Raw genomic sequence first — 10,576 nt, forward strand, 5'->3', positions numbered from 1 at the left:
TCCGTGTCCGGCAACGGATCGCAACCCTCAGTGTCGCCCCCGTACCGGACCGGGACCAGCAACGGGATCGCAACCCTCGGTGTTGCTCCCGCGCCTCGCTCAGCCAGTGAGCAGGAACCGGTCTGTAGGTGGGATCCGAACCCTCGGGCGGGAGTGCCTCCGCGCTTCCCAAGCGGCGCACTATCCAGTGCGCCACCGGGCCGGCCCTAACATTGTTTTGTTTTGAGGTGTGCGTGTGTGTTTGCAGTAATTTTTCCATTTCTACCAAGGAATAAGATGGTTTTCCATTTAAGCAATGATATAAATTTTTCCTTTCTAAATTCATGTAAAAATTGAGAGTTCATTTAAAGAAAAAAATGGAAAATTTATTTATTTACATACATAATAATGCACGTGGAATGCAGATATGGCAAAAATAATGACAAAGTTATACAAATAACTAATGTTGGGAAACATTTACCTGGGGATATAAGGACCTATAGAGTTTGAAATCCTAGAATATTTAGACCAGAAGCCTTAAGAATTGTAGAGGTGAGAGAACACTCCCTCTCGTTGAGGTTCTTTGGGTCTGAGAAATAAAGTTATAATAGACCAATTGACTGGAGAAAAGGCACACAAATTTATCAGGTGCACAGGGTATCAAAGGAAAGTGAATACCCAATTACCCAGTGAAATCTAAAAGCTTATATACTTTCTTCAGAGGGGAGAGCGGAGGGGGAATGTAGACACCTAGGTAGAGTAAATTATTTGGAGAAAAATGAATGGGTCTTTGGAAAACAGAATAGTCTGTATGGGCTGCAGGTCTTGGCCTTCAGTCTCTTCCGTGGTGTGTTAATCTTCCCTGATTGATAAAAATTCTCTGGGAGGGGATTCATAACAATTGAATTTCTTCTGAATCATTGGTCTTTAGTCTGATAAGCAAAATTCAGGAAAAGCCTCTCTGTGCCTTTGCTGTTCCCCAAATATCCTCATGGAAGTAATCTTCATACCAATGTGGCATATTTGGGGGATGTTATTTCCAAGATTCCTTCAAAATATGTTCCAAATTCATGTAGCCCTTAAAATTCTTGCTTCTTCCTGTCTGGGTATTGCTGGACTGGTCTGAAGACAGCTGAGACTGTGATAAAGCCCATCAATCAAATTCTACCAGGAACACACCTGTAGTCAAAAAGTCAAACACAGCTGGTTCAATAAGGGAGAAGGCACAACAGTGAAACCATAAGGTGTCTTGGTAAGAGGTAATTGGGAAGTAAGAGGTAATTGGGGAGAGCTTATTTTAGGATTTGGATTTGTGCTCGGTAACTCTAAGGAAGGTTTTAAGGAAGTGGGCGACAGTTTCAGATTGGACACAGTCAAGAAGCAGGGCAATTCAGTGATTAGGTATCTTAATAATTTTTATCCAGGAGGCAGGAGGATTAAAGTAAGGCTAGATTTGTCATTAAAAAAGAAGCAGGACCCACTCATGTTAGTCAGAAGAAGAGGAGGTTGAGTCATATTTATGGTGCCACAGTGGCCCTGTCTCTGTCTTGTTCCAACTATAGAGTGTTTTTGTCTGATGTTTGTTTATATTCTGTGATCACTGTTTTTGTTCAGGTAGGAATGTATAGTCTAGCTGCCCGCTGAACAGTTTTTCATTTTTTTAGCCTGCAAGCAATCATCCTTCTAAATGTGGGATGCTGCCTATCTCTTAGTGGTTCTGGCCCTAAATGTGTAAAAATGTCTCCTCTAGTTGGCAAAGTGGGGGAGAGCAGATCTTTGAGATCATCTACTCCAATTTCCCATCTCATGCAGGAACCCCTCAGCAACATCTCTTCTACGGTAGGGAACTCACTGCCACCCAAAACAGCTCCTCCCACACTTACATGTCCATTGTCAAACCCAGGTTGTTTTTCCTCCATATATTGTTTGAAAGAATAATACATGTACTTAGTTAAAAAAAAAAAAAATACTGCATAGAAGAGCCATCTCATACTTCCCCCCGCATCTTCCAGATGTCCTTCCAGAGTTCATACGTGTATATGTCCACATTATAGGTGTTATGTATCACTCCTTTTTACAGGTGGTAGCATTCCAACCACATGATATTGCACATTGCTTTTTTTCACTTAACTTATTCATTTATTCAATAAATATTTACCAAGCTTTTACTATGAACCAGGCACTGTTCCAAGTGATGGGAAAAGAGCAGGGAACAAAACAAAGTGCCTGCCCTTAAAAGAGCTTATGCTGTAGCGAAAACAGACAAGCAATAAACAAATATACAACAACAACAACAACAAAATCAGACACTGTGAAGAGACGTGAAGAAAAAGAAAGGAGAAAAGAATATAGAGTTCATGGGGGTCTGCTAATTTAAAGAGTAGTCAGGGCAGGTCTTTTTGAGGATGGGGCACTGGAGCAGAGACAAGAAGGAAATGAGGAAGCAAGCCATAGAGATATCTGGAGGAAGAGTGGTCCCCACATGGAACAGCAAGGGTAAAGGCCCTTAGACAGAAAGAAGCATGCTTGACTTAAAAACCAAAAAGCCAGAGTGGCTGGAGCATAGACAAGAGGGAAAATGGCAAAAGATGATGTTGGACAGGTATCCAGGAAGCAGTTCACTTAGGGGCTTGTTGACTACAACAACAACTCAGATTTTATTCTGAATGGGATGGGAAAGCTGTTGGAAGGTTTTGTGCAGGGGGACATAATCATGCTTACAGTTTAAAAGGATTATTCTGGCTGCTGGTTGGGGTATAGACTGGGGCAGAGTTGTGGTAGAGTTGGTGGGTAATTGTAGAAGCAAAGGCAGGACTAGTTAGGAAACTATTACTGTACAACAGCTTGAAGATATGTCTGTACTTAAACTGTATCTACATCTACCTTGGTCCCTCTTAAATCTTGCTACGGTAATCTATTTTATGGTTGTACCACGGTTTATTTTTACTAAGTCCCCTACTGATGGACATTTAGACTGATACTAAACCTTTTGCTTTTACAAACAACAGAGTAATGAATATCCTTTGTGGTTAGGTTCCAGTACGTCTGCAGATTATTCCAAAAAGTGTAATTGCTGGTCACAAGTTAAATTATTTCCCACATTTAAATTAAAACTGGTATAAAAAATAAAATAAAGAATAATTTTAATCTGGTGATCTAATTCTCACCCCAAGTAACAAGTTTATTCACTCTTTGTCACACCACCTTTTCAGAGACTATAAGAGGGGAATCTGCCACGTCTCCCACGTGAGTTTTCCCTCTTTAAATATTCCCAGTTTAGCAAGCTACCCCATCTCCTCTTCAAAAGGTCCCCATCTCAGGTTACAGAGAGCTAAACTGAGGCACCAGCCACATCCAAGGCACAAGTCCTCCTCCTGGCCCACTGTTCCCCTTTCACCACCTCCTCCCGGGCCAGGTTCCAGGCCTCCAAACTCGACCCGGACCCTCACGGCTCAGGACATGGACTCACAACCGCTTCTCCCACCTCCGCCCGCTCCGCGGCTGCGGAGGGACGTGAGCCTCCTGGTCCCATCCGAGCCGCCGTAGCGCGAGCGCCGCGGGAGTTCGGCAGCCCGGGTCGTCAAGACGACGGGCTCCGCTGCGCGCTGCGGGCTGCGGGCGCCAGGCAGCCCCGGGGATGGCCAAACAATGTGTTGTCTTTAACTGCTCTGATGGGTTGGATTATTTGGCATTAGGAAAATTCTTCAAGGTTTGAATTGACTCATTTCTTCACAGTAAGCTAACTGGTCAGAGAGGAAGGCTATAATAAAAAATAATCAAATGCATAAAACATTTACTGCAGCTTAAGTAAGGGTAGAAATTAAAGCACTATCAATAATTCTCAAGGGAAGTGAAATTACATAAAAAACGTTTTGGGGGAAGAGCTCTACATCCCTGTACAGTCTCTGCTATAATGGATGCTTATCACTCGCAGCCCCGGGGAGGCGCTGCGGGCCGGCGGCCCCGGCACGGCGAGGCGGCGAGAGGACAGGTGAGCGGGGAGGGAGCGGGCAGTCGTGGTCCAAACACGACGGCCCGGCGTCGACTTGTCGCAACGAGCGAGGGGCTGGGCAGCGGGGGATCCCGGGGAAGGAGGTTGGGGCTGGACCTTTGTTCCCTCAGCCATGCCGGGGGCGGCGCCCCCAGTGCCCTTTGACCCCGCCCCTTGTTAGGGTGGGGTGCGTTTTCGGCTGTTTATTATATTTTGGGGGCAGTGCTTGGCCTCATTCGAAAGTTTCGTTAAAAAAAAAAAGCCCTTCTTAATATTGGGGTCAGGGAATAAGTCGAAACTGCAGAAAATGTATGTGTGCGCGACCCTTCTGGGGTCAGAGATGGTTGACTTCTTTGTGTGTCAGTTTTCTAGCCTGCAAAATGGGAATGAGAGGTTATTAAAAGTAAATTTGTATTTAAAATCCTTGAAGGTAAGTCCTCAGTACTTGGAAGATTTTATTATTACTACTACTACAAGGAGATTCATCATGGAGCATTTTGGGAGCCAGGGCCCGGGCTGATCGCCAGGGATAAAAAAGTGAATGAGACATCTTGTCCTCAGGGAACTCTGCAGTTTCACGGAGGAAGCAGACCCATACACAGGAATTCATTGTGATTCGAGTTATGATTTTGGACATACAGGGGACTGTGAATGCACAGAGAAGGCACTTAACCCAGATTTCCAGAGGTGGGGTTGGTGAGGATGATCAAAGAGAACTTCCAAGAGAAGGTGACTTCTAAATGAGACATAAAGGCTGCCTTTGTATTGGCCAGAAGATGAGGCTGGTGAAGTGCATAATGTTCTAGGCTGACAGCAGCATGTGCAAAGCCCTGGGGAGACAGTGCAGGCTTCTTGGGAATCTGCATGAATTTCAGGCTGGCTGGAAACAAGATTTTGAGAGGTGGAGGTGGTCTGGGTAGATGACGTTTGAGAAATAAGCAGGTGCCCCTCCTGAAAGACTCTCTTTGAAAGTTTTTAAGAGTTTGGACTTTATCTTGGGGACAGTGGGAAGACATCAAAAGATTTTAAACAGGAGAGGTGTGTGTGTGCATGCACGTGTGTGTTTGATCAGAGTTATGGTTTCAGAAATAACAGTTTTTTTGTTCTCAGTCTCATCACTCTCCATCTATTTTTCACTTTGCAGCCATTCATTTATGGTTATTAAAAATATTTATTGAGCATGTACTATGTGCCAGGCACTGTGTAGGTAGTAAGGAAACAGATCCCTCCCCTCATGGAGATCACAGATTACTGAGAAAAATATGCATCTAACAAGTGATTATAAGTATGATGACAGTTTTGAAATGGTGCACATGTTAATGTGAATTCCACCTAGTTTGGAGTTTCAGGGAGGGCAATCCAACTTAGTTTGGAGTTTCAGGGAGGGTCTTGATAAAATGTCCGAAGGGAGTAGTATGAGTTAGCTACATAGCTGTATTTTCTGGGGTGGGGTGAAAGGTATTATATTCCAAATACCATCAAAAGTACATTCAGGAAGACAAAAGCAGTCTACTACAAGGAACCTAAAAGATTCAATACTACAAAAAAAAAAGAAAAAATTCTACAAGTAACCTAAAGATCAGTATTGAAAGAGATCCATCCAGAGAGATAGAAAAGGACAACATCATTCAGTGCTACTGCATTACACATGTATTAGCCCATTTTCTGTTGCTTATAATACCTAAAATTGGGTAATTTATAAGAAAATGAATTTTATTTCTTACAGTTTGGGGCTGGGAAGTCCAAGGTCCAGGAGACATATCTCTTGAGGGCCTTCTTCTTGGTGGGAACTCTCTACAGAGTCCCATGGTAAAGCAGGCAATCACTTAAGAAGAGCTGAGGAAGAGCATTCCCACATGCTCACTTGCTGTCCTTACAAAGCCACCAGTCTACCCCTTGATAACACATTAAACCATTAATCCATAAAACCATGAATAGGTTAATCCATTCACCAGGGCATAGTTCCCACAATTCAATCATTTTTTAAAGACCCCACCTTTCAAATACCATATTGGAGATTAAGTTCCAACATGAGTTTTGGAGGGGACCAACATTCAACCATTAGTAGCACACTCTTGGAGGAACCACTCACTTAGGCTATACCAAGAAGAAATGGCCAGAGAAGTAGGAGGGAAATCAGAACAGTAGAAATCAAAGCCAAAGGAAGACGTCAGTTTTGCTCAATGCTGCTGAGATGTCAAGTGAAACAAGTTAAAAATCAAAATGTGTCCTTTGGATAAAGAAATATAGAGGGTATTAGGGACTTCATTGAACAGATTTGGTGAAGTGGTGGGAGCAGAATCTATAATATCGGCAGCTTCCAAAGGTTCAATGTAATATATCAGTAGGATGAATTACGAGTGGGATGTGAGAAAATCAAAGTGTAGGCAGCTCAAAGAAGTTTGGCTGTGAAAGAAGGGAGGGAGAATGCTGGAGAGCAATCAGGGAATAAAGTGAAGTTTTTTTTTAAGCATGAGAGAGAGATTAAATGCTATTGGCAAGGAGTCAGTAGAGAGGGAAAAGCTGAGAAGATACAGGAAATGAAAGGGAGAATTGATAGAACAACTTTCCTGGGAAGGTGGGAGTGGATAAACTTCACAGCACAGATCTGTCAATAGGAGTCTGATGGCTTCTACTTTTTGGACAAGTAGGAAGCAAGGTAATTGCCGAAAGCAGTGCACCAGTGTAATGCAACAAAAATAAATCAAAGGTGTAAGTGTAAAAGAAAGTCACATTTTCATTATCGGCAGATAGCAGGCATTTATTGAACTAGTATTCTGTTTTAAGCACTTTTCATGCAGTAATCTCAATTAATAATATAATCTTTACAACAACCCTGTGAGATGGGCCCTATTATAATCCCCAGTTTATGAATGAGGAAACTGAGGCAAAGTGCTTACCCAAGTTCACACAGTATTTGAATCCAGGTCTGCCTGACCCCAGAGCTTTTACTCTTTCTTAAGCACTACCTAGATGATATAATTCTCTACATATGATATGATTATCTACTGAGAAAATTCAGGAGAAATAAGTTAAAAATATTTAGATATAATAAGGTTGAGTGAACAAGCAACTTCAAGGTAGACAAAAAGCAATAGCTTTATGCAAGCAATAATAGTCAGAAAATGTAATTGTGGGAGAAATGACAATAGCAACATTAAAAATAAATATTAGAAATAAACTTAAAAATAAATGTGCCCAGTCTAGCCACATAGGATAAGAGTTGGCTGGGGGTGGGATGGGAGAACAGGGTGGATGTTAGGGTGAAGAAAGAGGAGGTGGTTTTCCCATGGGAAAATCAGAGTATTGATATCAGAAAAAAGGCAAATAGGGCTGGCCTGTGGCTCACTCGGTAGAGTGCGGTGCTAATAACACCAAGGCCCCGGGTTCGGATCCCATATAGGGATGGCCGGTTCGCTCACTGGCTGAGCGTGGTGCTGACAACACCAAGTCAAGGGTTAAGATCCCCTTACCGGTCATCTTTTAAAAAAAAGAAAAAAAGAAAAAAGGCAAATAACAAACAGGGGTCTATCATAAGACATAATGAGAAAGTATACAAAGATGTTGACTATGACATTTTTATAATATTGAAAAACTGATAATAGACCAGTTAAATTATGGTGCAGTCATATGATGCATACTATCAGCCATTAAAAAAAAATTAGGTGGGAGCTATATATGTTAAAAAGATGTTTACAAAATATGGTTAGGTGTATAAAGCAGATTATGGTACAGTATGTCCCTATTTTTGTTTTTTTAAGTGAATACATACATGTTTATAGGAAAAATTCTGAAAATATCAGTTCTTTAAAAAATTTTTTAGGGCCGAGCCCGTGGCACACTCGGGAGAGTGCGGCGCTGGGAGTGCAGCAGCGCTCCCGCTGCGGGTTTGGATCCTATATAGGGATGACCACCAGTGCGCTCACTGGCTGAGCGCGGTGAGGCCGGTCTCAAAAAGGACACACACACACAAAAAAAATTTTTTTAAATGTTTAATTGTGGTAAAATACACATAAAATTTACCATCATAACCATTTTCAAGTGTACAGTTCAGTAGTATTAAGTATGTTTACATTGTTGTGCGACCACTCTCCAGAACTTTTCATCTTGCAAAGCTGAAACTCTATACGCATTAAATAGCTCTCCATTTTCCCCTCTCCCAGTGTTTGGCAATTACCATTCTACACTCTGTTTCTATCAGTTTGACTACTCTAGATACCTCATATAAGTGGATTCATACAGTATTTGTCTTCTAGTGACTGGCTTATTTATTTAGCATAGTGTCCTTAAGGCTCATCCTTGTTGCAGCATGTGTCAGAATTTCCTTCTTTTCTTAAGGTTAAATAATATTACATTGTATATTTATGCCAAATTTTGTTTACCTATTCACCCATTGACAGACACTTGGGTTGCTTCCATGTTTTGGCTGTTGTGAATAATGCTGCTATGAGTCTGTGCTATGAAATCATGGAGGAAACTTTTATTCCTTTCCTCATTGCCATATTTTTCTTTTTTTTATGAGGATGAATTGCTTTCATGATCAGAAAAGCAATCAGAATATATCCTGTTTAGGTCGATGGGAGAGTAAAGGTAAAAAACGGCAGTCGCAGCAGGAATGGAATGGAGAGGGCAGATTTGAGAGACATTTGATTAAGAAAATCAACAGGACTTGACAACTGAGAGGTAAGGGAGAAAAGAGTGGAAGATGAAGCTCTCCTGGACTTTGGTGGGAAGGAGCATCAGTCGTGGCAGGGCTTAGACTAGGGGAAGAGGGAGAAAATAAGGCCGGAGAGCCACCTGAGCCTTTGTCCAGCAGTTTGGACTTTTTCCAGAAGGCAGAGAGAAACCGTTGAAAGGAAGGGAAATGACGTTGTAAGATTTGCATACAGAAAGATTATCGTTGGCTCCCACCAACCCATTCTGCAAGCTGAAGCCAGATAGTGCCAAATACCCCTTTGTGTTACTTCAACTTGAACCTGTCTTAATTTCTGCTTATTTGAGATGAAGTGTTAGTGTTAAAACATAAAAGCACCTGGAATATTTTAAACAATGTCTTATTTAGATTACATCGATGCCTAATTGTATTCAGTTTTATCTCAACAACACAATCTCCTATAAATTTACTTTCTACCTTTAGTAGGGGAAGTATGAGTAATTGAGAAAGTAAACAAGAAATATAAACAATTCAAGTTAGAGAACTTCAATTTATTGAAAACAATTTTGACACTTTCCTTTTGAGAGAAAAGGGTCAATATAAAGTAAACAGTGTCCTATTAAGGAATTATTACCAAGCACAAATTCTTGGGGTCTGTATGGGTTCAGCCTGTCACCTATCTCTACTCCCACAAACCTGTAATCTCTCCCTACTTCCAGAGTATTACAGAGAGAGGGAGCTAACTGTTGTGCTAACATTTGTAAGTAACTTTGCAGTTTATAAGAGCTGGATTTCCAGAAGATGCAAATCCATTATCTCATTTCAGTCCTTCCAGCAATTCTCTGAGGTAGGGATTATCATTCCGATTTTCATATGAGAAAATTGAAGACCAGAGGATTCAAGGGTTCTCTATATCTAATAAGTCTTGGAGTTTGAATTCAGGTTTTCTTATTTTCTTCTTATATTTTAGCCTTTTGTTGTGGAAAATTTTAAATACATACAGAAATAGAAAGGATAATAAAAAACACCTTTAGATTCATCTCCAAGCTTCAACAGTTATCAACATGTGGTCAGTTTTATTTCATGTATACTCCCTACTCCCTCCCCACCTTAGATTATTTATAAAGCAAATCCTAGCCATCATATCATTTCATCTATAACTATGCACATCTAAAAGAAAAGGGCATTTTCTTCCCATTTTCCCCCTATAATCACAATATCTTATAACACCTAAGAAAATTAATGGTAGTAATTCCTAAATAGTACCTTATATCCAGTTGGTATTCAATTTCCTCAACAGTCTCATAACATTTTTTACAGTTGGTTTGTTTGAATTGGGATCCAAACAGGTTCCCATATTATATCTTGTTGATGGTCTCTTTAGTCTCTTAATCTATAGCAATTTGGCCTCTTCTTTTTCTCCCCTTGCCATTTATTTGTTGAAAAATCAGGTCATTTGCCCTGTACAACTTTTCATATTCTGGATTTGGCTAATTGCTTCCCTTTAATGTGTTCCTCTGTTCCTTTATGTTTTTTGGCCATTATTCTTTTTTTTTTTTTTTTTAAAAGATGACCGGTAAGGGGATCTCAACCCTTGGCTTGGTGTTGTCAGCACCACGCTCAGCCAGTGAGCAAACCGGCCATCCCTATATAGGATCCGAACCCGTGGCCTTGGTGTTATCAGCACCGCACTCTACCAAGTGAGCCACAGGCCGGCCCAGCCATTATACTTTTATAGGTGGTGCTGCATACTTCCTATTGCATCAAATCAGGGGGTGGTGAAGTCCTAATTAAAGCAAGCTATTACACATTGTCATGTATTCTCCACTCTGGCAGGTGGAGAAAAATCTGTCAATTAATAGCTCAGCTTAATATATTAAACAGGGACCAGAACCTATATGCTCTACCCTTAAGCTGTTTGTAAAACCACACAGTGGAAGGACTGCCTATAT

This window comes from Galeopterus variegatus, unplaced genomic scaffold (genome assembly GCF_000696425.1).
Source record: "Galeopterus variegatus unplaced genomic scaffold, G_variegatus-3.0.2 Scaffold2157, whole genome shotgun sequence".
In the NCBI taxonomy this organism is placed as follows: Eukaryota; Metazoa; Chordata; class Mammalia; order Dermoptera; family Cynocephalidae; genus Galeopterus; species Galeopterus variegatus.